We start from the raw sequence: 25580 nt of genomic DNA, 5'->3' as shown, positions 1-25580 counted from the left end.
TTTCAATTCTAAAATCATATATCGAGAAAGTGGGTATAGGGGGAACACAACTCAATATAATATAGGCCATACATGACAAAACCACACCTAACATCATACTTGATGGTGAAACACTGAAAGCATTCCCTCTAAAAAACAAGACAAGGATACCCACTCTTGCCATTTATAGTCAACATAGTTTTGGAAGTCCTAGCCACAGTAATAAGAGAAGAAAAAGGAAAAGAAATCTGAATTGGAAAAGAAGAAGTAAAACTCTCATTGTTTGCAGATGACATGAAACTATACATAGAAAATTCTAAAGGTGTCACCAGAAAACTATGAATTTGGTAAAATTGCAGGATACAATACACAGAAATCTGTTATATTTCTATACACTAACAATAAAATATTAGAGAAATTGAGAAAACAATTCTATTTAACATTACATAAAAAACCAACCTAGGAATAAACCCACATAAGGAATCAAAAGAACTCTACTCCAAAAACTATGAGATGCTGATGAATGAAACTGAAGATGACACAAACGGCTGGAAAGATATACCATGTTCTTTGGCTGGTAGAATCAATATTGTTAAAATGACCATAGAACCCAAGGCAATCTAAGAGTCAATGCAATCCTTATCAAATTACTAATGGCATTTTTGACAGAACTGAAACAAAAAAATTTTAAAATTTGTATGGAAACACAAAATACCTGGATTAGCCAAAATAATCTTGAGAAAGAACAACAGAGCTGGAGGAATCACTCCCTGTCTTCACACTATCCTACAAAGTTACAGTAATCAAAATTGTATGGTTCTGGCATGAAGACAGACAAATAATTCAATAGAACAGTATAGAAATCCCATAACTAGCCCCACATACTTACGGTCAATTAATCTATGAAAAAGAAGGTGGGTGTTCCCATCGTGGCTTGGAGTTCCTGTCATGGCTCAGCAGTTAGCAAACCCAACTAACATCCAGGAGGGCACAGGGTTTGATTCTTGGCCTCACTCATTGGGTTGAGGATCCAGCATTGCTGTGAGCTGTGGTGTAGATCACAGATGTGGCTTGGATCCTGCATTGCTGTGGCTCTGGTGTAGGCCAGCAGCTACAGCTCCAATTTAATCCCTAGCCTGGGAAACTCCATATGCCACAGTGTGGCTCTAAAAAAAAAAGACAAAAAGATAAAAAAGAAAAAGAAGGCATTTTTGCAAATGATGCTACCGACAAGAGATTTATTTCCAAAACAGACAATTGCTTATATAGCTCAATATATTTTAAAAATCCAAAAAATGGGTAGAAGGTCTAAATAAATATTTCTCCAAAGAAAATATACAGATGATCAACAGGCACATGAAAAGATGATCAATAATGCTAATCATTAGAGAAATGCAAATCAAAACCATAATGAAGGAGTTCCCTTCATGTTGGAGCAGAAACAAATTTGACTAGGAACCACGAGGTTGCAGGTTTGATCCCTGGTCTTGCTCAGTGGGCTAAGGATCTGGCATTGCTGTGAGCTGTGGTGTAGGCTCGCAGCTGTAGCTCCAATTAGACCCCTAGCCTGGGAACTTCTATATGCAGAGGGTGCAGCCCTAAACAAAACAAAGCAAAACAAAATAAAACAAAACAAAACACGCAATGAGGTGTTACCTCACACCGGTCAAAGCGACCATCATCAAAAAGTCTACAAATAGTCAATACTGGAGAGGGTGTGGCAAAAAGGAGGCCTCTTACACTGTCGGTGGGAATGTAATTTGTACAGCCACTGTGGAGAACAGCCAGGAGGTTCCTTAAAAAACTAAGTTTCCATATGATCCAGCAATCCCACTCCTGAGCATACGTCTAGAGACAAGCATGATTCAAAGGAAGATACATGCACCCCAATGTATATTGTAGCACTATTTACAATAGCCAAGTATGGAAACAAACTAAGTGTCTAGCAACAGATAAATGGCTGAAGAAAAGGTAGTACATATACAATGGGATATTACTCAGCCATAAAAAATAATGAAATATTGCCGCTTGCAGCAATATATTGACCAAGAGATTATCATACTAAGTGAAATAAGCCAGGGAAAGGCAAATTACAATATTACTTACATGTGGAATCTAAAAAAAAAAAAAATGATACAAACGAACTTCTTTAAAGAACAGAAATAGACTTGCAGACATAGAGAACAAAGTTATGGTTACCAAAGGGGAAAGGGAGGGGAGGGATAAATTTGGAATTTGAGGTTAACAGATATAGACTACTATGTATAAAATAAACAACAAGGACCTAGTGTATAGTACAGGGAACTATATTCAGTATCTTGTAATAACCTATAATGGAAATGAATCTGAAAAAGAATAGATATACATGTATAACTGAATCACTTTACACCTAAAACATTGCAAATCAACTATATCTCAATAACAAAAAATTTTAAAAATAAAAATAAAATCCAACAAAACAGCACCAGTAGTAATGATACAGTAAAACACTGCTTTTAATGTTTACCCTCTATTTACAAAATGGACCTCATCCTTCCAGTGGGCAGAAAAGAAAATTTTGCTGTTTATGGAAAGAATCCTTATGCTTATATTGCTGAACTCCAGCTCACAAGTGACCTCTAAATGGCATGCTAATTGACAAGCAGAGTATAAATTACTGTTTTAAAAATGGAAAATATACTTTGTTATTCATAAGATTCATATAAGCCTCCAACTTATGTCTTTATTGCATATGCTATTAGTTTAATTTGGAACCTAGATTCTGATAATTTATAGAATTAGTGAAAAGTTAAAAAGGCTTTCTTAGACATAGAGCTCAAGAGGGAATTCTGTTGGTTTAACTGTTTACCATCTTGCCAGCAGCTAGCTTACCCTCCGTGTTTCACACAGTGAATCAGGCTGGCTGCTCAGTAAGTGGCATTTATCACACGACTGGGGGGTGGTATGCATTATGTGCCTACTTCCTTCTACAGATACAGACTTCAGTCCCAAGCCATCATTGGGTCACTAACCCTTGCCAACAGTCTCAAAAGCCCTGGTGATTCAGAATGGGGATAGACTGAGAGCATATATTTGGTTCAGCAAATTCTACTGCCATTATTGGAAAATAATTCAAAGTACATGCTCTTAGTGGAGACATGATACTATGTTGTACTTCCTTTGTATAAACAGGACAATGTGGATTTTTACTAATGCCTTTAAGAGATAAGGAACACATTAACAAAAACATATTTTGCTCACAGGGCTCAACTAACAATCTTCAGACCAAACGTGAGGATAGTTATAAGATTAAAATATAGATATAGAGTGTTATTGTAAATTAAGTGCCTCAGGCAGCCTCCTTTTTCATGCCATTCTAATTGGCACCACCTGAAGCTAAAAGCTTATCACTTGCCCCACACCTGCATTACTGCAACTATTTCCTATGGACTTTCATGACTCCAGGCAGCCTCTTGCCTTTCTTTCCACACTTCAACTGTCACCCACATATTGCATACTGATTACAGACTGATCCATTTTATTATTTTTATTTTTATTTTTTACATTTTTTTAAAAATGTTATTTTTGATCTTGGTCTAAAGATCAAAAGGAGGTTGAATATAGTTCCTTATGCTATACAGTAGGACTTCATTGTCTATCCATTCTAAATGTAATAGTTTGCATCTACTAATCCCAAACTCCAGGTCCATCCCATTGTGGCCCCTCCCCCTTGGCAACCATAAGTCTGCAGGGAAATCAATTTTATTTATATTTATTTCTTCTTTTTAGGGCCACACCTTCGGCATATGGGAGTTCCCAGGCTAGGGGTCAAATGGGAGCAGCCCCTGATGGCCTACACCACAGCCACAGTAATGCCAGATCTGAGCTGCATCTGCAACATATGCCGCAGCAACAATGGATCCTTAACCCACTGAGCAAGGCCAGGGATTAAACCCGCATCCTCATGGATACCAATGGGATTCGTAACTCACTGAGTCACAATGGGAAGTGCAGACTAATCCATTTTAAATACTATTTTCACCATATTATCAACTCTGGAGCTCTATTTCAAACCACATGGAACCCAAACATTTCTAACTAGATGTCAAGATCATAAATAAACTATTTCCATCATCCTCATTTAAATTTATTTACTGTGATTCATCACCATATACTTCTGGATCACCTTCTCATTGTCTCATTAAAGGTCACAGGCATTGGAAACTGTATTCTTTCATTTATGAGATTCACCTCATGTAAAATGCCTTCCGCCTTTGCCCTTGTTTCATTAACAAAGTTCTACGCAGTCAACATTATAGTCCCGATGCTTTCCTGAAGCACCCTCTTTATTATTGCCACCACCATTAGGCTCCATCTCCTCTCCACTCCTCAACCCCTAATAACACTTCCCGGTAATATAGCTTGTTGTTATTCAAGCTTCTTTCAGGTGTTTTAGACACATTTCCATAATTATATCATAACATAGGTGATATAATTCAATTCCATCTTCTTTTCACCTAAGCAATGTTAATTGCTTTAATATCTTTTACTTTATGATAAAAACTGTACTAAAATACAGAAAGCTATTAAAAAGTATTGATCAACGGCAGTACATTTCCACAAAGCAGGTAAAAAAACTAGAACATTATAATTATGCCCATTTGAGAATTCATAAAGCAGTTTCTTCTTGCTTTTCTAGTAATGGAAATCATTTTTAAGATATGACAAAAAATTTTTTTTCTTTGCTGTGCAAGTTAAAATTTGTCACCTTTGACTTTAAAAAGGTAAAACTCTAATATATAAAAACTTTTGAATTTCCATAGATATATATACAGCACAGTATTTCAAAACCATGAGATATGACAAAAAATTTTTTTTCTTTGTTGTGCAAGTTACAATTTGTTACCTTTGACTTTAAAAAGGTAAAACTCTTATATATAAAAACTTTTAAATTTCCATAGATATATATACAGCAAAGTATTTCAGAACTATGAGAAGATATGCAAATAACAATTTCTACCAACCCCAAAGTGAACACTTGCTCAAAAATGTAGAAACTAAGCCCCAAACACTATATACTATTTAAGGCTTTTGCTGTTTCCTCAAAAGGCAGTTTTAACAGTATAAGGGAGCGTGGCAATAAATGCTTTACAGTATTATTTTGGATTTCTGAAGGAATTTTATTTCTTCCTGATTCTTTTCATTCTTTTATGCTAAGTAATCCAGCAATTAAAGTTTTTCAAGCTCTATGGTCAGTAACAATGACACACACCTCAGGGATGATTGGTTCTTGTTAAACTGCACGAATGAGTATTGGATAAATCTAACCATTTTGAAAGATTTTTGTCATTTTGTGGAAAATTATTTATTATTTTGTCTGTTCCTTTAACTGCTACTTACAGTTTTACAAAGAACCTCCCATTGGAATTCTTGCAGAATTTTTGTAGACTCACAAAGAAGTAGCATTCTAAAGTCAAATGGTACAACAATTTGTTTGTAATTAGTACTTTTAAAAACACAGACATCACAACTAACCAAAGCAACAACAAGGGGTCCAGTAGAAGCTTTCTTAGATAAGATTTCTAATTTCTCCGGATCTTATTACCTCCTTGTATTCACACAGCTGTATCCTGGCCCTTTTGTTCAAGTGCATAATCTGCCTACCTTAACACCCTTGCATTTACTTTATCTTTGAAGAGGGGATCATAATGCATATTGACATTACACACACATCATATTAATATTAATAATATTGCATAAGATTGATAATACCTTTTATTAATATCCCTAATAGTAATAGTGAGGCATCTAGTGCTTTGAAAGAAATGCAGCTTAGAAGACTGCTCAAAACACATAAGGATAGAAATTGAGAAATCTGAAAGCTTGTGGAAAATAGACTAGAAGGGTCAAAGTCATGGGATGGTCTAGGGAAACTAGGGGGATGTGTTTTTCTGCTGTATGTAATACAAACGTGCAAAATAAAGAGGAGAGCTGTGATAACCAATTTATTTCTGTACATGTGTTCATTTTAGCACTGTAGGATTATTCCCAGAAATATGATGTTTTTCTCACTTCAAATTCAAATAAGGCATTTTCAGACAACCACAACAACCCCCCAAAAAGGTGTGTTGTCTGTTTTCTTTGTGGAATACAGGGCTACTGTTTATATTTAATACAACTCCACCGCATAGGAAAAGCTCAGCAACACAGAAATAAATCAAGAAGACTCCACAATCTAAAATATGTCTGTGTTTTACTTTAAATTGCTTTGGCGTAAATTTAAAATTCTATTTCTATTTTTCCTGCACTAAAGTTTCTAAAATAACTTTTATTTTCCAAATCAACATCAAAGAGAGTATACTTTATACCAGTATTTCTTTGTTTCATCTGCCCTGAGAAAAATCTCAACAGTTAACAATGCAATGCCTAACAGTCCCCTTTCTTAACCCACGTCCAGCCTTTTAATGAAAGCCCAGGTTCCACAATACAAGGCATCCATTTCCTTGGAATTGACTATACCTACATCATCCCTTTAATAAATTAAATGTACTGGTGGCTGACACTCTCGAATCACTGATTTAGTATAGTAATGAATCTGTTTTTTCCCAGCAATATTGCAACATAATTATATTCATGAATTCCAGTTTGTGAGCTCTATTTCATACTCTTCTCACATTAGGAAGGGCAATGTTTGGTTCTGTCTGGTAACCACTGAACTCAGTTACCATTTCCAAGTATCTAAGCAAAGGGGATGGTAGCTTTGGCCAAAAGACACTGTCCTTTGAGGTGAGTAAGTACCAGCCTCCTTGCCACACTGACTGCATGAATGCCTTGTTCATCTTGAAAAATTTTTTATTTGCTCTGCTCTAGTTAGTTGGCTTGTTCTACCCTCTATAAGAAAGGTATTTCTGTGATTAAAGCTTGTGACCTTGACGCCAACACTACCAACCGAAAGTAAAAAATTAAAATATTTCTGGTGAGGTATATTTTCTTTTGTTTTGGACTACAAGATAAAAAAAAAAAAAAAGGCAAGTTTAATTAACCTGCTGATGAAGTATATTGTGTGGTCTGAAGTCCTGGTGGTTTGGTGCCACCTAGCCAAAGCACAAGCCAGAGAAGTAGCCAGAGAAGGGTATAGATAAATAATATTCCAAATTGATACTGAGAATTACAAGAGATGGAGTTTATGTGTTGAGAATATTTTCTCAAACTTCACCTATTGCTTCACAGATTATTAAAATAGTGCAAGTGGGACGAAAGTATTGAGAACGGTTCAGTTTTATCCGTGCAGTGCATGCTTATTCCAGGAAGACAAAAGGATTCTATTGCTATAAGGTCTAATCACTAGATTCAACTATGAAGATTTAGAGGAGGATGAAGAAAAAGGGTGACAGAAAAAAAGAGGGGGGCTATGTAGAGAAAGAGGAAAATTAAAAGAGAACAGAGATCAAAGAAAATAATAAAAGCAGGAGACAGGCTGATTAAAAAGAAAAATGCTGTTAACAAAGAAACCAAAAAAGCTAGCAACACATAGCACTTAGGTTTGTTTCAAATGGGAGAAAAAGCAAAAAATTGAGGTTTGAACTGTTGAAAAGCCAATCCATGAGGCTTAGGATTTAATTTCAAACTCAGCTTTTCCTCATTTTTCTACCATGGAGGTTTTCTTTTTTCTTTATATAAAAAAGAGTCTTTGATCTTTTGCCTTAATGAGTCTGGTCAATATGTAAAGAATCAAAATTGTGAGTGCTAATGCCACTATTTTGTTAAACCAAGAATTAAACATTGTACTATTTGTGTGGTCTGAAAACTATTGGAATTGTACTTTGTGTGACTAAGGTGTTTGAAGATTCTGGAAACAAAGTGCCTAACCAGGAAGCCCAAGTAATTTTTTTTTGCCAGAAAGACTATTTATTTTAGATGAAGTAAGCTACATAGTATAAAAACACCAATTCTCTCCAACAGAGAGTTAACTGACAATTACATTGAAGTCAACATCATTACTGAATGTAGATCCTTGTAACTCAATATATGACCTGAGAATATTACTTACGCTAGTTTTCATTCTAATTTCACCTAAAGCAATAAATGTACTTTAAGTCCATGATCATGAATTACTAGCATCTCAAAAATTCAAATTCTATCTGGACTAGGGCAATTCAAATTCTATCTAGATTAGAGCAATAACAAGTATATTTTAGAGAATTACTTAAACAATTAAAGACCTAACCAATTAAAAAAATTACTGGTTGATTTCCTACATATAGGAAATTGGCCCTACCATTGGTTAATAAAAGGACTACCATAATTTCCTGATTACTATGTGCAACTATTATGCTAAGTAAGATATAAATATACACATAAATGCAAATGTAAATATAAATATATATCAAAATGAGACAGGTGATATTAACAGATGGAAGGAAAAAAAAATTCTTGATTTATTTTCTAGAGTGTGAAGTTACAGCCCTAAGTATAAGTCAACAAAACTGATTATCAAATCAATTGGTCTACTTTTCCATGAATAATTAACTCATAAACAGAGTGCATATCTTGATTAATATGTTCTTACTTTTTCTTTGAGAAAAAAACATACACTTAGCTGAATGGAAGGCAGATTATCAAAAATGAAACACATGTACCCCAAGAACACTACAAAATAAATAGGATTTAATCACTACAATTTGGTGACAATTAAGAAAAGTTAGTTTGCATAATTTTTGAATTAAACTTAAATGTATACTTATATAGAACATAACGACCATATGTAAGTTATTTTAAATTATCTTAATTGGTTTAAATACTTATTATTTATATATCTTTAAGCTATTTTTCAAAGACTCAGCAACCAAAATTTGACAAACATTTTTTGGGAAATTCTAGATATGTATACCTGAGGTTATTTTAAAACACAAGATTATAAAAAGACCTGCTGTTTTATAATTAAATCTTACAAGAGTAGAACATGTTCTCAAATATCTTTTGAAATGTCAGTCTTGGGACTTGTTAGTAAAGCTGAAAGAAAATGGAAAACTAAGTGCAATACTTGATAGACAGGGATCTCACATAAATGTTAGGGCATATTTATGCATATTAAACCACAGGTAGGAGTTCGTCTGGTAGCATTTGGAGGATAAAAGTTATAGCGGGAAGATTGGAGAGTATACCAGCAGGACAAAATTATTGGCTGTGTAAGGGAGAGGTGAGAAATTTTATGAGGAGAAAGGAAATTGGGATTGGGCTGTAAAGAAGATAGTAATATGGACCACCAGTTTGGAAGTCAATTTGTGAGTGACTTGGAATCATTGATATTCTCTGCACAATGTGAGCAGGACTGTGCTATAAGGATAGCATTGGGGTAGTAGTAGATTACTACTACTACCTATTATTACTAGGTAATAAGTGAGAAGACTGGAAGTCAGAAGACTTTTATGAAAATGGTGTTAGACATTTAAGAACTTTATCCACTAACTAGCATAAAGGAAAGAAATCTAGTTTAAATGAACAATTTACAGTTTTTTATGCTTATCTAATTTGCGCCCATTAAACATCATAGGACTTCCCAGTACTGGCAAGAGAGAGGTGGATTTGGAGGTCTCATAAATTTCTCATGGTAATGCAAATTGGTACTGCCTTTCTGGTAAGTGGTTTCCCAAAATGTATGGAAAACCCCCAAATTTGCAGGATTTTTAATAATTTAATTTATAGAATGTATCCAGAGAAAAATTAAAATAAAAGATAAATGTCTTTAAAATGATAGATACATACATGAAATAAAATATTGAGCCATGACAAAGTTTTTACATACAAGGAAATTTGATTTTTATGAGAAAATACTTACTGAATTAATACTAAAACAGTGATAAAACTAGGCAGAGTGTGTTTAGGTGTCAGCTAAATAATATTGCATGAGGGCGTTCCCATTGTGGCGCAGCGGAAATGAATCTGACTAGCTTCCATGAGAACTCAGGTTCAATCCCTGGCCTTCCTCAGTGGGTCGGGGATCCAGCATTTCCGTGAGCTGTGGTGTAGGTGGCAGATGTGGTTCAGATCTGGCATTGCTGTGGCTATGGCGTAAGCCAGCAGCTGTAGCTCCGATTAGACCCTTAGCCTGGGAACCTCCATATGCTACAGGTGTGGCCCTAAAAGGCAAAAATAATAATAACAATAATAATAGCATGAAAACTAAAAAATAGCTGAAGGAACTAGTTTAAAAGTACAAATAACTTTTTTTCTGAATGATAGAATTATTCATTCATTCAATGAACTACTGACTATCTAGAACATATCTAGTATGGGTCTGATAATACAAAAATAATTCAGTTTATAAAGTATTAGGGAGAGTTTGATAATAAATAATGAAATGCATTGCTCTGCTTGATGCTTATTCATAGAGTGAGGGTTCCATAGGAGAGCATGGACATGCCGCAGGGGGTCCTGACCAGGGAACACTGAGGCAAGGATAGGGGGCATGAGGGGTGGGGAGAGCATATGGAAGGTAGGAAGATGACTCTCAAGGTTAGAGGAGGTGATGGGGCCAATTTTTGCAAGATATAGAGGGAAAAAAATATCAGGGGAAAAGGATGAAGGATACTTTTAATTAAAATAATGGGAATCTCAGAGGAGTAAGGAGAAACTAGCCACAGATCTGGAAAAGAATGAGTTAGATCAAGTTAAACAGAATGAAAGTGTCAAAGAAGAAAGATGTGTGTGTAAGTTAATAAATGATGAAATAAATATTTGGGGGGGGAATGTTTTGGGGAGGGATGGACTGGGAGGTTGGGATTGGCATATACACACTGCTATATACAAAACTGATCAATCATAAGGACCTACGGTATAGCTCAGGGAAATCTATTCAATATTCCATGACAGTCTATATGAGGAAAGAATCTGAAAAATAATAGATATATATGTGTATTGTAAGTCATCAATACCCCAATAACATTTTTTTTTAAAGAAGTGATAAACATTTCAAATATGCTTCCTTTGAAAGAGTCTCAAGATTTGATTAACTTGGCTATAAGAAAAAGGTCTGATTGCTACAAGGAGAACAGTTCTTTTCCTTAATGCAATTTCTTGTCAAAGGTGCTCTTAATTTTTTTTTAACTCTGTGAACACAAGATTTCCTTATTTTAAACCAAAGATAACAAAAAATTTTTATATTATAATGGGTTATGGATGCTAAAAATATAATCTATTTTTTTGGACATTAAGTTCTAATGTTGGAAAAGTGTATGAATAGTTAAACTTAAAGAGTGATTTATTTTTAGATACTAAATTAAAGGTATATTCTACAAAAGTGGATACAAGGCTCTTGCTCAAAGTAGATTGGAGCAATAATAAAATAAGCAAACATTTATTTTAATTATGTATTACATCAAGAAACTCATAAAAATACCAGTCTTGGGTGACATAATTTTTCAACAGTCTTTCAAATAGCCATGTTGTCCCACTTTCCCCTCACCCATGCCCTGTGCTCCTGCAACCCTTAAAGTCATACAACAAACAACAACATGATATTTTAGAAGCTAGGAAGGGAGTTTTGTTTTGCTTTGGTTTTGCTTTTTTAATCCCCTCTTTAGAGAGTTTTTTAAAAAAGCTCCTTCTTGGAAACATTCCAAATTCTCTAGATATTTCTTGGCTACACACAGGTCAGAGCTATATGTGGCTCGGTCTGGTCAAGAAAATATTTTATCAAAGAGAAAACGAAGATGAAGTAGGAATGGAAACAAGAGGTAAGAATTTGGGTTAACAAAGGATCAACTCTTCCCATGTGTTCATGAGTAGTGACTGATTTTCAGGTTATCTCAAATGATAATATATTATTTTTAATTGTGAAGCAAATTCCTAAAAAAACTGTTTTTAGTGTGAATACAAATGACCGTTATAAAAGACAGAGGCTCTATCTGTGGCCCAATACATATATATTTTAAGCTGGCAATTATGACAATATGATGAAAATGATATAAATTTTCTGGCAATATAAATTAGAAAAAAGCTATTATCAAATTAGGTAATTCTATTTTATATCTGGTTTTGATAAAAGTTAACTGATTTGCTCGAACAATGTCTTATGGTGATAATGAAATATAGCAAAATCTGAGTAATAATGAATCCTAGTTAAAACTATGGAATTGATTCATCTTTATGGCATTCAACCTCATATTCTTTTACAAATATTGATCCCACAGAGATCTCACTAACATGTACAGGAATAATTAAAAGTCAAATATTAACCTAAAATATTATTTTAAAATATATTTTACAGGATTTAAAGCTGAATAGAGCCTATTTAATTCTCGAAGCAAAAAAATTCTCTGTGTTCATTTAACCTTTTGTAACTTTGTTTTACAGTGTAGAAAATGAAATCGTTCTTTTAGTTTATGCTAATTCATATGAAGGTGACATTAAATAAAATAGAAGTTAAGCAATATGTTATTAAAGTCAAATATTTAATTTATTTTTACTCGCATTTATTTTTATGTCACTGGCATTCTTTCTGATGAGCTAATGTAGGAAAATATTGCCGTGGCTAAGTGAGTTAGATCATTGAAAAACCACCCTCTGAGAAGGTTTTCTTTAAGTGAGTTGGACGCTACAAAATGAAAAAAAAAAAAAAATCTGGTAGGAAAAAGTGGGATCCTGAGAACTAAGTAATCTTTGATCATGTTTTCGTGCTCATATATGAATAGGATGTTTTAGCCATTTTTGAATTAAAACATAAAGTAGATTATTTAAAAATAAGATTTACAGAAATGGAACATATTTCAATATTTGGGTGCCCCCTTTTATTTTGCAAATATTTTTCCTAGAATTTGGATACTTGTTTTTCAAAATAAGAGACATGTTTCAAAAGAAGTCACTGCACATTAATATTCAGAGACATTATGATTTTGGATGAGAATTTGTTATATCAGTCCTGCACTTATAATCTCATATATGCTCGTGGTTCACCATGGTGTAAAGCTTGGGTCACTTCCTGTCATAGATACATGGCTGGACTACTTCACCTACATCTTTATGCTATTATCTATCTCCAGTCCACTATCTCCAGTCCACCTCTAGGTTAAGTTCTCTCTTAAGGGCCCGATTTATATATTCAAAAGTCCATCTACGTAACTAACCAATTGCACCTCAAACACATCAGTCTCTCAGCATATTTATATGGCACTAATTGTTTCCTCAAACCTGTTCCTTGTGGTCAGTGGCACCCTATCTATCCAACCTTTCTTACAAACTTTGAGTCATCCAAGATCTCCAGCTCATGTTAACCTCCCACACATGAATGGTGAAGTTTTATCAATGTGATTTTTTTAAGGGCCACACCTACAGTAATTTGATATCTAAAATAGCTCTTGGAGATCCTGCACAGCTCTACCTTCTTTCCGCTCTAGTTATTGTCATTAATCACCCTCCTCTTTATTGTCTTCCCTTGCTTGATCAATGTATTTAGCTTTCACAGCTGCAAAAACTTCCAGAGATTGTTCTAAAAAGTAAATCAGGTCAATTCATGACTATTCTTATATTTATTCATTTGTTATTCACCATCTTCAAATTTGTGTGTGTGTGTGTGTGTGTGTGTGTGTGTGTGTGTGTGTGTGTGTCTTTTTGCCGTTTCTTGGGCCGCTTCCATGGCATATGGAGGTTCCCAGGCTAGAGGTCCAATCAGAGCTATGGTCACCGGCCTACGCCAGAGCCACAGCAACGCAGGATCCAAGCCACGTCTGCAACCTACACCACAGCTCAGGCAACGCCAGATCCTTAACCCACTGAGCAAGGGCAGGGATCAAACCCTTAACCTCATGGTTCCTAGTCAGATTCATTAACCACTGCGCCACGACGGGAACTCCAATCTTCAAAATTTAATCCAAAGTCATTAGCATTGCATTCAAAGCTCTTGTAATTTGGCACATGCCTAGTTGTCTTGGCCCTCCCCCACCTACCCTCTGTGTTACAAACATCACATGGTTTATGCCTCAAGTGTTTTTTTCTTGCCATCAATCCTGTCTAAGGTAGCTAGAATTCCTTTATCCATCTTGTCAGTCTGCCTGACTCTTCAAATCTCTCCCTCACACTCCCTCCTCAGGGAAGCCATACATGAACATTTTGACCCAGATTAGGGTTAAAAGCCTGCCTTCCATGCTCTGAGATGTGTGCATCCCTCTGAGGAACAGACAATCTGACTTAGGGCCACAAGTCTGCACAGCCTAATACAGTGCCTAGTCCAGGGTATAGGCTCAATACTCATTGATGAAATCCACAAATGAATGAACACTTGAACAGAAGAAAATAAATGATGAGAGACTACCTGCATGCTTTGTGGATTTAGGCTGTTAAATATTTCTAAATTGATAAGTCAGCTTAAATTTATATTTGGATTCTATATATTAGTTAGAAACATGAAATTGATTACTAAAAACTTAACACTCATTCCAGACTCAAATATGTCCAGAGGAAATGGAGTGGCATTACATACATTTTGCCTACTTCTTTCATAAAAGATAATTTGAAAGAATCATAATTTATCTACGCACAACCTTACCATTCTGGCTTTTCCATTAATTGGGCTGAAAATAATTACTGAGTAGGTAGGATGAGTAAAATACGAGGGATATAATGACGACTATGCTGTTAACGTCTCCATGTAATTAAAATCCTTAGGTTCTGGACTGCTATATGGAAAAGCTGAACGTGTGGTTTAGAGGATAAAAGGTAAGCATTCTCTTGCCATTGCCTAATCCATTTTGAGTTTCACCGCAGATTCATGAGTTGACTAGAGACCTAACCTTTATAACACTGACTCAAACATATGGAGAATTCATGAATCTCTCTGGTCTTTGGAAATCTTAAATTGGGAGGCATTCAAAGGTCACTATGGATAGAACTCAGTCAATGAGGTTTGCTGTAAAAAAAGAGTAAGAGGTAACATGAGGACAATGAGGTGACAACTGGTCAACTGATTTCCCTTTGCTCAGTACATTACTCTCTAAATACAGAGGCTTATAAAATGTTAATTCTCTGAACTGTAAAGTATATTTTAAATTTTTTTTTTTTTTAGGGATCCACCTAAAAAAGCAAGTGACTTTTCCTTTCTAATAATAGTACAACATGGAAATATACCCACAGGTGAGGCAAAGCAGAGAAGGAAGGTAATTAAAAGGGTCAATTAGGCACAAAGCTTGTTTCTGCCTCAATAATCCAGGTAATTGAAACCAAAACAGGTTTAGGCATGTCATTGGCACAGTTTTCCTCTTGGTGTTGGTCGTAGAGACACATGATGTTTCCATAAGTCTGGAACCAGTTTTAGACTGCAGCATTTTTCTCTATGGTATGTTTTGAAATATGGAATGAATTATTAGAGTTTCAAATGATACATTCAAGCAATAAGTTAATTTGATAGCAATAAATTAATAGGAAAGTAGTTTCACATGACTCTGTCAGACAGAATTGACATATAAAACCCTTGCTATATATGCATACCTGTAATATTGTGTGTATATACACACACATATGTATATACCTACAAAAATATATACATATATTTCTCCAGTTTTGACCTTCTCTCTTCCTCAATAGGCACCTCTATTTAATGTCTAAAATGGATTCCTTTTCATGTCTCTCCCTTTTTCAATGCTTATTTGTTCTCCCTTACCCCTTAGCTCCATTTCAGATATCATCATGCACAGAAACTCAAGTCATAAATACAGGAGTTGTCCAAGCGTTCATCCTTTTCCTTCACATTGTGTTCTACCCCTCCCTCTCCACTATCCCTTAAATAAGTGCGTCATTCCAGTGATTCTGTTTCTCAAGTGACTCCTGAATCTGTGTACCTGCCCCTCCCCTGTTCTTCATCCCTTCCTTCCTTGACACATTTTGGACTTTTTTCTTTTCTCCTCAAGCCTGGTGAAACGGAAAACAAACAAACAAACAAAGATGAGTGAAATGGCCTCCTCATTAGTACCACCACGTCTGCTCTGACTCCCTCGCACTCCTAGACTGAGTGCTGACTATCAAGTTCTGCTTTTCCCTCATCCTTTATTCTTTTGTTCAATTTAGTTTAGTTTTTATCAGAACACTTCATAGGCATCATCGCCTCAGGGAAACCTAGGAACCTGGACAATCACCTTTCTTCTGTACCTGCCAATACCCCCAATGAATGTCTCAATCACTCCATTGAAGTCGTGTTGGCTTATCTGTCTCACTCCAAACACTAAAGTCATTTAGGTCAAGTCTTTATGTCTTATTCATCTCTTCATTTCCTGAATCCAGTGTCTGATCCATGACAGTTCTTAAATATGTTTTGAACTGAACTGAATTTCACTGTCCTTGAAGGCTGCTGGTAGAAGTTACACTTAGTACAATCATAATATCCTTCCTTTTAGGTTCTTTGGCCCCCATCGTTATATCTTTATGCTCACTCTCATCTTTCTCTCATCATTTCCCTCTTTTCTAACTACATCTCTTCTCTTTCCATTTAAATATTTGAAAAGCTTTGCATAAGCTTTGTCACCTAGAAGTGGTAACAGCAGCACTACTCTTGGTCAAAGGAGCTTATTAGTGTTTTGCCAGCAATGGGGATTCTAAGTCTGGTGGTCAAGGGAAGGAATGTTTTCCAAAAGGAAAGGGAGAACATGGGAATGTTCTATGAAGGGCAATACTACTGGAACCAACGTTTTAGGATGCTATACAATCAGATGTGGGAGAATTTGCTATTATCCGGTATTAGAATCATGAGGTTTTTACTGTCTTTTGACACCCATTCAACACACACAAGCATATATACAAGTGCACACTTGCACACACATAATGCATGCACACACACACACATACTTACTCTTACACTTTTTAAATAGTTGAATCATCCATGTCTCTAATTTAGAAACTAAAAAGGGTTTACCCAGTCATCAGGTACAAAGTCAAATCTCACCATGTTTTAGCTCACTTTTAACCCACTTTATTCTGATGGGAATAACCACAAGCTGTGGTAAATAATCCATTTTTAGTTTCTAATCCATTGTGGATCAATACTATGGAAATTATAAAGCAAAATTATTAATATATAAATGGAATAAAAAAGAAAAAAGCAGATAAGATATATCTGATATATTCCTTTAAAATTATTATTTAGCAGAAATAAAATCATTTTGTCAAAATGCTAAAAAAGTTTTCTGAATGCTTATCCCCAATTTTTCTACTTATGTCATCATCAACCAGAAACAGTGTATGAACTGGAAGCAGTCCACAGACCATGCTTGAGAAGCATTGCTCTAAAGAAAAAGGTATTAACATGTACAATAGTCAGTGTATGCATGCTTACAGAACAGATCTCAATATCACTACTAGAAGCCACACAACTTTGCTTTTTTTTTTCATATTTTGGACATGCTTTACATTTTTCTCTTTAAAGTTTTGAAATTGTTGCTATTAGTATACAAGTGATTCAGAGTCAGGCTCCCAGCAGAGGTTTTCAATCACTAATTCATTGCTCAACTACAGTTTATAGAAATTCAGCTATATGCCACTGTCCTAGATGATAGGATCCAAATTTGCATAAAATATGGCCCCCTGCATCAGACAAATCCAAATTAAAGGCTGTGCTACAAAATAACTGGAATGTAATCTTCAAATGTATCAAAGTCATGAATGCCAAGGAAACTGTGGAGCTATTGTACACTCATGGAGACTAATATAATGAAATTACCAAATGAAGCACATCATTTGGAAACAAATTCTTATACTCTAAAGGACAGCAGTTGGAATTTAGCTGGACAATTTTATTTGAAACTTGAATGGGATCTGAAGATTAGATAGTAGTAATGTATCAGTGTTAATTTCCTGATTTATTAGTCAGCTCTGACTGCCTTAACAAAATATCATAGACTGGGTGGCTCAAGCAACAGCAATTTATTTCTCAGATTTGGAAGCTGGCAAGTCCAAGATCAAGGGGCTAACCAATGCCATTTCTCATTGAGAACTTTCTTCCTTGCTTTTGCTCTCACATGGGAGTGAAAGAGAAAGAGAGAGAGAGGAAGGAAGCAAATTCTCTGGTATCTGTCTCTTCTTATAAGGGCACTGATCCCATTATGAGAGCCCCATGCTCATTACCTCATCTATACTTACTTCGCTCCCAAAGGCTCTACTCCAAATACCATTATATTGAGGGTTAGGGCTCCGACACATGAATGGGAGGGGTAATGGGGTATTTGGTTGGCAATTTACTTTCACATAGTTGATTGGAAAAAGTTCTCTGTGCTGTATTCGCAAATTTTCTGTAAGTTTATGATTGTTTTTAAAAAGCTGTAATGGTATTGTTTCTGGCCTTGAAATTCTCAATTCTGTTTGGGAAGAGAGACGTGAGTAAATAATTGGGTGCCAGTAAATTCAGTGAAATATGTGATGATATAATAAAGGACTGAAATAAAAGAAGGAAGGGTGAATTTGTCCAGAAGGAAAGCATGAGAAATCTCAAAAGGAAAGTAAATATTAAAGGTCAAAATGTAAATGAACCAGGGTCCATTGGACCTATATTTATGCATTAATGTTTACGTGACGAGATTTTCATGTTTGATTTCTATTTTCCCTCTGGGTTTGACTTCCATTTGATCATTAACTTTAGTCACTATTTTCTTTTCAAATTAATAAAAAATGAAAGATTTGCAGAAGCTTGAATAAAAGAAAAGATGGTAATAAATTAGTAGCATAAGGTGAATTGTGAATCACATTAAAATGTGTTCAAAAAGTGGTATCTCTTAAGCACCATTCTTTTGTATATCATAACATATGTTAACAATACCTTTTTAGCTTACTTGGTTCACTTTTGTTTTTCCTATTCTAGAATCCAAAGATAGATTGAAAAGGCTTATCTGGTAGGTCTCCATATTTGTTGCTAATGGCTATGACCCTCCCTAAAGTGTTACATGAATTCCCAATAGATATGAGAGAACAAGGATTAGAGTGTTCTTTAATTTCCCTGTATCTTATAGGGAGCTATGAGGCACTATTGACTGAGCAAGTTATTTACAGAGTATCTGTGCAAAGATAGCAAACTGCCTAACTAAGGCATGCCATGATTCATGATTCCTTTACATGGTTTTCTTTTTTTCCCTTTATTTCAGTAATTAAAATTTGAGCCCACATTAAAAAACCGTGAGATTTCACATAAAGATTTCAGTATTCAGTTCTCCTTACCTTTAGTATTTATGGCTACTGGAATATCCTGTTGGGCAGAAAATTTGACAAGAAAGAGTAGAAGCAGGCCTGTGAGTTGAGCTTGTGATCATCTCTTTCTCAGTCCACACCACTCTCTACTGTATGTTACACCCAGTTCTGTTATATTCATGGGCCTTGAAAATACTTGCATTTGCAACTCTGGCTGAATAGATAACAGTGATGGGGAAAGCTTTGAGAACAAAGACAGCACAATAGTATGCCTTTGAAATACCAAGGTTCAAGCTCTGGTCAAGCAAAGGTCTGCAACAAGCTGAAAAATTTATTTAGAAGACTGACTAAGATCCTTTCTCCTTCCTGATTTCCCAGAACAATGTATGTGAAATTAGAGTTTGGGGATAGTGACTTCTGCAAGCCAGAAGAGAGAAAAACTATTATGCACTAGGCACTACATTCAGTTTCATAAGAGACTTTTACACCCACAAATTCTTCATCTTTCTGTTAAAAAAAATAAATTGGTACATCTGCTCAGAGATTTCAAATTTATACTGCCATTGAATTCATACTAATATGAAATTAGAGATCCTTTCAGGCATAATTCAAACTATTAATAACTCTACTTGTGCTGATTGAGATAATGTCAAAGATTTATTTAAGTGGCAACTTGCATTATATAAAAGTACTAAAAACAATACTCCCTTTCTTCTAACAGAATTCATACAAAGAACTGCTTCTTTTTTATATATTACTTCTATTTGTAAATAATCATCCATATTTTATCTACAGAGCCAATTTTGTTAGTGTCTTACCAAAAATAATAATGTCTTACAAGTGTACAATGGAATAAGGCTGACAAAGTGTTTTTATATCCATATCAGGTAATGTATAAGTTCAGTACCATATTTATATATATATATATATTCATAAATTATAAGTATTTTTCTGAAATAATTAACCTATAGGTATGATTTTAAGTTTGAATACCAATAAGAATCATTAAAATTCAATTTAGATTACTTTCATTGTAATAAAAAATCACGTGTTTATATCCTTTGTATCCCATTCATCAAAAGAATTAATTACTACTTTACTCCAGAGATAATAGGGAGATAGAGGTACTTGATGAAATTTTGGTAAGATTAAATATTTCCACCTGATTCTCCCCCTTTTCACACTTCAATCCAAGTTAACTGAATGACCATTTTTTCAGCACCTACTAGGTTCGAGGAGGAGTAACACACAGTAACACCCTCTGAGGGTCAACAGCCTCACAGGGGAAAAAAGATAAACGCAAGATGAATTTTTATATGTGACATAATGTAAAGAGATATATTTTTCTCCAAAGTGGTATGAAGATATAAGACAACTGATGAGAATGAAGATGAAGGAAATATCTCTTTGAAAGCTAACGGGAGGGGTGTCATTTGCTGTGACCCTTGGGAAAAAATCAGAGTTCCAGTTTTATATACGTAAAACAGTTTCATGAACATCTGTATTATTAGCTTTTCTTTCCCCAACCATTAATATGCACCCACCTAATATGTTTTAGGCCTCTTTACTGTAACACTTTCTTTACTCCTTAATTTCCTAATTCAATGTACAAATGAGAATTATTCTTTTGTATCCCTGCCAAAAATGTAATTAAGAAAGGCCTGCTTTCATTCTATTTTAAAGTTCTATTTTTAAAAAAGTTTAGAGGGATTAATAAATAAATCATGGTCCATCAAAAAAGTTGTCTAATATGCAAAATTAAATAGATAACATATTGCCTTAGAAAAATGTTCATAATTACAATTTTAAAAAACAGAATCATGGATATGACATAAAAGCATTATGTGCACAGATTGATATTGATATTTATGCATATAAAAAAGGAATTAGGAAGAATAAACACCAAAATTTTAGAGGTAGTTAACTTAAGGAAAATATCACTTTTATTTAGTATTATTTTTTATTTAAAAAATTTTAAATAATTTAAACAGCAAAAGTATTTATATTGAAAGAAATACAAAGTAAACATCATCTATTTCCCCACTCTAAGAACTAGAAAAATTACTGACACTTTTTAAGTCAGTAATTTTTTTTTTCTGGTTTTGTTTGTCTTTTTGAGGGCTGTACCCACAGAATATGGAGGTTCCCAGGCTAGGGGTCGAATTGGAGCTATAGCTGCCGGCCTATGCCAGCCACAGCAACGGCGATCCGAGCCACGTCTGACCTACACCACAGCTCAGGCAACACTAGATCCTTAACCCACTGAGCAAGGCCAGGGATCAAACCCACAACCTCATGGTTCCTAGTTGGATTCGTTTCCACTAACCATGCTGAGAACTCTGTAAGTCAGTAATTTAACTTAATAATTCTACAATAACTTTTTAAGAATGAAAAGTTTAACTCAAATTTTAGAAAATTTTAATATTATAAATTATATTAAAATATAAATTCAAATTCTTAAATTCCAGTGAGGAATGATAATTTTAGAAATCATGTTTCTAGTAAGGCAGAATTCTAATTTTATTAGGATTATAGCCAAAATAATTTTTCATCAATAATAAGCAATTATTTTCTGTCAATACACTATTTTCTGTCAATATACTAAAAACATCAGTGATAATCACCAAAGATAAAGGACAACAAATATAACAAACTCACAAATCTGTTATTATCATGTTTTTGATGCTTTACAAACTGCAAATTAAAGTATAGTAGACAACATATAAAGATTAAATAGAATCATAAAATCTCAGTTGTTCATCAGAAAGTGATACAATAGCCCATCACAAAGGCAACTATAAATTAGAAGCAGAATGTAGCAGCTAGAAAAAGAAAGGATTTCCAGACTTTGTACAACGGAGGTATATTTCAATTGGCCCCACCCCCATCACTTCCCCATATACACAAGATATTCTTTGCTATCTGTGAGGGCCACTCCTCACTCAACCAGCTCATCAAAAATGAATACAGATGAGGAAACCTAGCATCCTAGAAGCACCATAATTGGCCAACCACAAATCTCATGAGCAGTGAGCAGATCATTGTGTACAAACACACAACCAGCATAAGAGGTCCTCAGCTAAGGTTAAGATAAATGCAACTTGCCTTGCCTTTTTTGTGACTCCTAGCCCACTGTTGGTTTTTGCGTTATTGTTGTTCTGTTTTTATCTAATGTCTCTAATCTGCACCATTCTCCTTCTGTTAGGCACTGAGTAGTTTGTCTTGAATCAGAAAAGAAGTGCTAGAATGTGGGAGTGGGAGGTTGACCTACATCTGAACAATTTGCATATGATTCACTACAATTAAACAATTTGGTTTGAAATAGCTACAATTAAGCTATTATCAGAGAAGTATTTACTAGACTAGAAATTCTAAATTTATCCTCACATACATCCTAGCCAAGAAAAGGGCCACATTTTCTAGCACTCTTATTAAGTAAAGCTAATACTGAAGTAAATTTTTCCAAATTAACACTTATTTACTAAATCGCTGATAGCTAATTATACTTATTATTACTTGGGTTGTTTCTTTAGAAATTACAGTTTTAAAACAGCAAGAAAAATATGAAATTATAGTGTATCAGAAAATCTCAGTTTCTAACAATATTTGAATATATGAATATTCAATATATGTATATACTGTGAAATTGTCTACTTGATGTATAGAAAGTATATATGCTAATGTTGGGGAACTACTGACTGAAACTGTCCACCTTGGCCAGGCACAATAATAGCCCCTCCACTGAGTTGTCTCATAACAGGAATCCCTGATAAGGAATACTGTGCTGCCCTGAAGACAACCAGGAGAACATGGGAAGTCCAATAGGAGAGACAAGACAGCCAACCTCCCAGGATCCTTGGTTCTGGAATCCATCTTGGCTGAGAGGTGCATACGCCCCCAAGAGGGGCCCTGAGCCACACACCAAGCATGGGCTGGTCAAGATGACTGGCCAGAGACAACTCAGAAACTAACTCCATTCCCATAAAGCCTGAGACTGTGAGCCACCTGGCAGAGCAGTTCTCCTGATTCCCTTACCTGGCTGCTCTCCGCCCTGGTACCCCTACTCGATAAAGTCTTTTGCTTTGTCAGCATGTGTGTCTCCTCTCACAGTTCATTTCCAGTGTTGGACAAGAGCCCATTCTTGGGCCCTGGAAGGGGTCTCCTTCCTGCAAGAGTCACGTCAAACTACCCTAGAATTATGAAGACGATAATACAAAAATGTAAAATAATGAATGAATTCTGTCCACAGTAAAACATAAACTGTAAAAGACACAAGAAACTATAGTAGTAGTAGTATGGAAGAAAAATCAAACTGACGATTAAACACTATGTGTTGGATGATTCGAGTCTAGCAAGTAGGCAGACATAATGCATTTTTCAGTTTTTCAGAATAAGCAGCATCAATTCTATCTATATCTACAAGGGAAGTAAATTATTCAAACATAGCTAAAACAAATACAACATATTTTATAACCAAAAAAAGGGGGCTTCTATTTCCTACCTTTAGAAGTATATGAAAAGTTCTCTGGTTAATCTTCAAGGATATCCTAAAAAAGAGGAAAATAGATGACTCAGAGAATTATAAAACAGCAGGGTTGAGTATTGGTGGTCTATTTGCTGGGGGTTAGTCTATCTAATGTGGCAAGGCATTGGTTGGTCCGTTCACGAACAGGACAACACTGAAGGACACACAAGCATTAGAATAAAAATGCATGTGGCTTGAGCACATAGATGTACTGATTAAGATCTTGTTCAAAACTATTAGCTAATTTAGCAATTTATTATTGACAAATGGTAAAAAATGAAAAGGAAAAAGTAAATTCATGCCACATTGCTAAAAATGAAGCACACCACCGCCTTAACAACAACAAAAGTAACAAACACACACTTTCAGATTTAATAACATCTTTTTATATCATTGAACTATAGGTACTAAAATTGTAGTCCATTTTGTGGATAAGACCACAAGATTTCAGCTTGGAATGAAATCGAGTCCTACATTCCAGGGTTTTAAGCTCTCTTTTACCTGGCATAGGGAATGGCTGTGAGGAAATTCTAGTGCCCTTCATTAGAAAAGAATTAACCTTAGAACTAGAAGGTAATTTAAAAATCAACTGGTCCAACATCCTCATGTTACAAAGCAAAGTAAGGTCACATAGCTAGATCATGGCACAACTAAGGGTAGAATATCCATCTCTCAGGCTCAAACTTATCCCACAGCATTAAGTTACTTAATTTTTTATAATTCCTAAGATTGGAAGATTGGAAAGGAGTAGAGAGAGTGAACTCATGTATTCTTCTCTGGATAAGTTCCATCTTGTTGATGAAGCGTCATACTCTCAATGGCATTAATGTTTATGTATCTACCTCATTCAAATCTCCTTTCATGGTGGAAGGAGAGTCCTACCTTGGTATCTGGAGGGGATTAGTTCTAGGACCTCCCTTCCCCCATGGATCCCCAAATTCCTGATGTGCAAGTCCTTTATATAAAATGACATCGTATTTGCATATAACCTATGCACATCCTCCCATATACATTAATTTTTGTCTTCCTGTTTTATGAAATATAATTGACATATAGCATTATATACGTTTAAGATTTATGGCATAATGATTTGATTTACATACATCATGAAATGATTTCCACAGTAAATTTAGTGATCATCTGTCATTTCATACAGATACAAAAATAAACAGAAAAAAATGTTTCTTTGTGATGAGAACTCAGGATTTACTCTCTTAACAACTTTCCTGTAAAACAAATCGGTGTGAATTATCCTTATCATGCTGGACAGTATATCCCTAGTACTGATTTATCTTATAATGGAAGTTTGTATGTTTTGACTACCATCATCTAATTCTCCCTCCTGCCTTACCTCCCTCTGGTAATCACAAAACTGATCTCTTTTGCTATGAGTTTGTTTGTTTTTGAAGTATAATTGACCTCCAATGCTATGTTAGTTCCTGGTACACAATAAAGTGATTTGCTGTTTCTATACATTTCAAAATGATCACCATGGTAAGTCTAGTTACCATCTGTCACCAAAGATATTACATAACTACTGACTATATTCTCCACATTGTACATTTCATACCCATGATTCATGTATTTTGAAACAGGAAATCTGTACCTCTCAATCCACCTCATCTATTTCTCTCCTCCCACATACTTTAAGTCATTTCTAGATCACTTATAATACCTAATACAATGTAAATAGTTGTAAGTACAATGTAAATGCTACTGTAAAGAGCTGTCTGCCTAGAGAATTCAAGTTTTGCTTTTTGGAACTTCCTAGAATTTTTCTTTCCTTTTCTTTTTTGGAGTGCTTTCCAAATCGCAGTTGGTTGAATCCATGAATGCTGATCCCGTGGATAGGGAAGGTCAACTGTACCGAAGAGTTAAATGATAGGATTCCAATCTTTAAGTTGCTTACATATCAGTGAGAGAAAATGGGGAGGGGGGG

General features: G+C 34.9%; 1 protein-coding gene across 6 annotated transcripts in view; it reads right to left on the bottom strand.

Annotated features, from left to right (window-relative positions):
* LOC106508546 overlaps positions 1-25580 on the bottom strand; it is a 593953-nt gene that overhangs the window by 101071 nt on the left and 467302 nt on the right. For 3 of the 6 annotated variants that reach the window (XR_002338156.1, XR_002338157.1, XR_002338159.1), the window contains one exon: positions 23618-23663. The gene's annotated coding sequence lies outside the window, so the exon portion shown is untranslated. Of the gene's footprint in view, positions 1-3878; positions 5426-15000; positions 23664-25580 lie in introns of those variants that run through there. The other 3 variants (XR_002338161.1, XM_021071419.1, XR_002338160.1) reach the window with 2 other exon arrangements.

Source organism: Sus scrofa, chromosome 13, assembly GCF_000003025.6.
Source record: "Sus scrofa isolate TJ Tabasco breed Duroc chromosome 13, Sscrofa11.1, whole genome shotgun sequence".
NCBI lineage: Eukaryota > Metazoa > Chordata > Mammalia > Artiodactyla > Suidae > Sus > Sus scrofa.
This window is presented reverse-complemented; position numbering and strand designations above follow the sequence as displayed.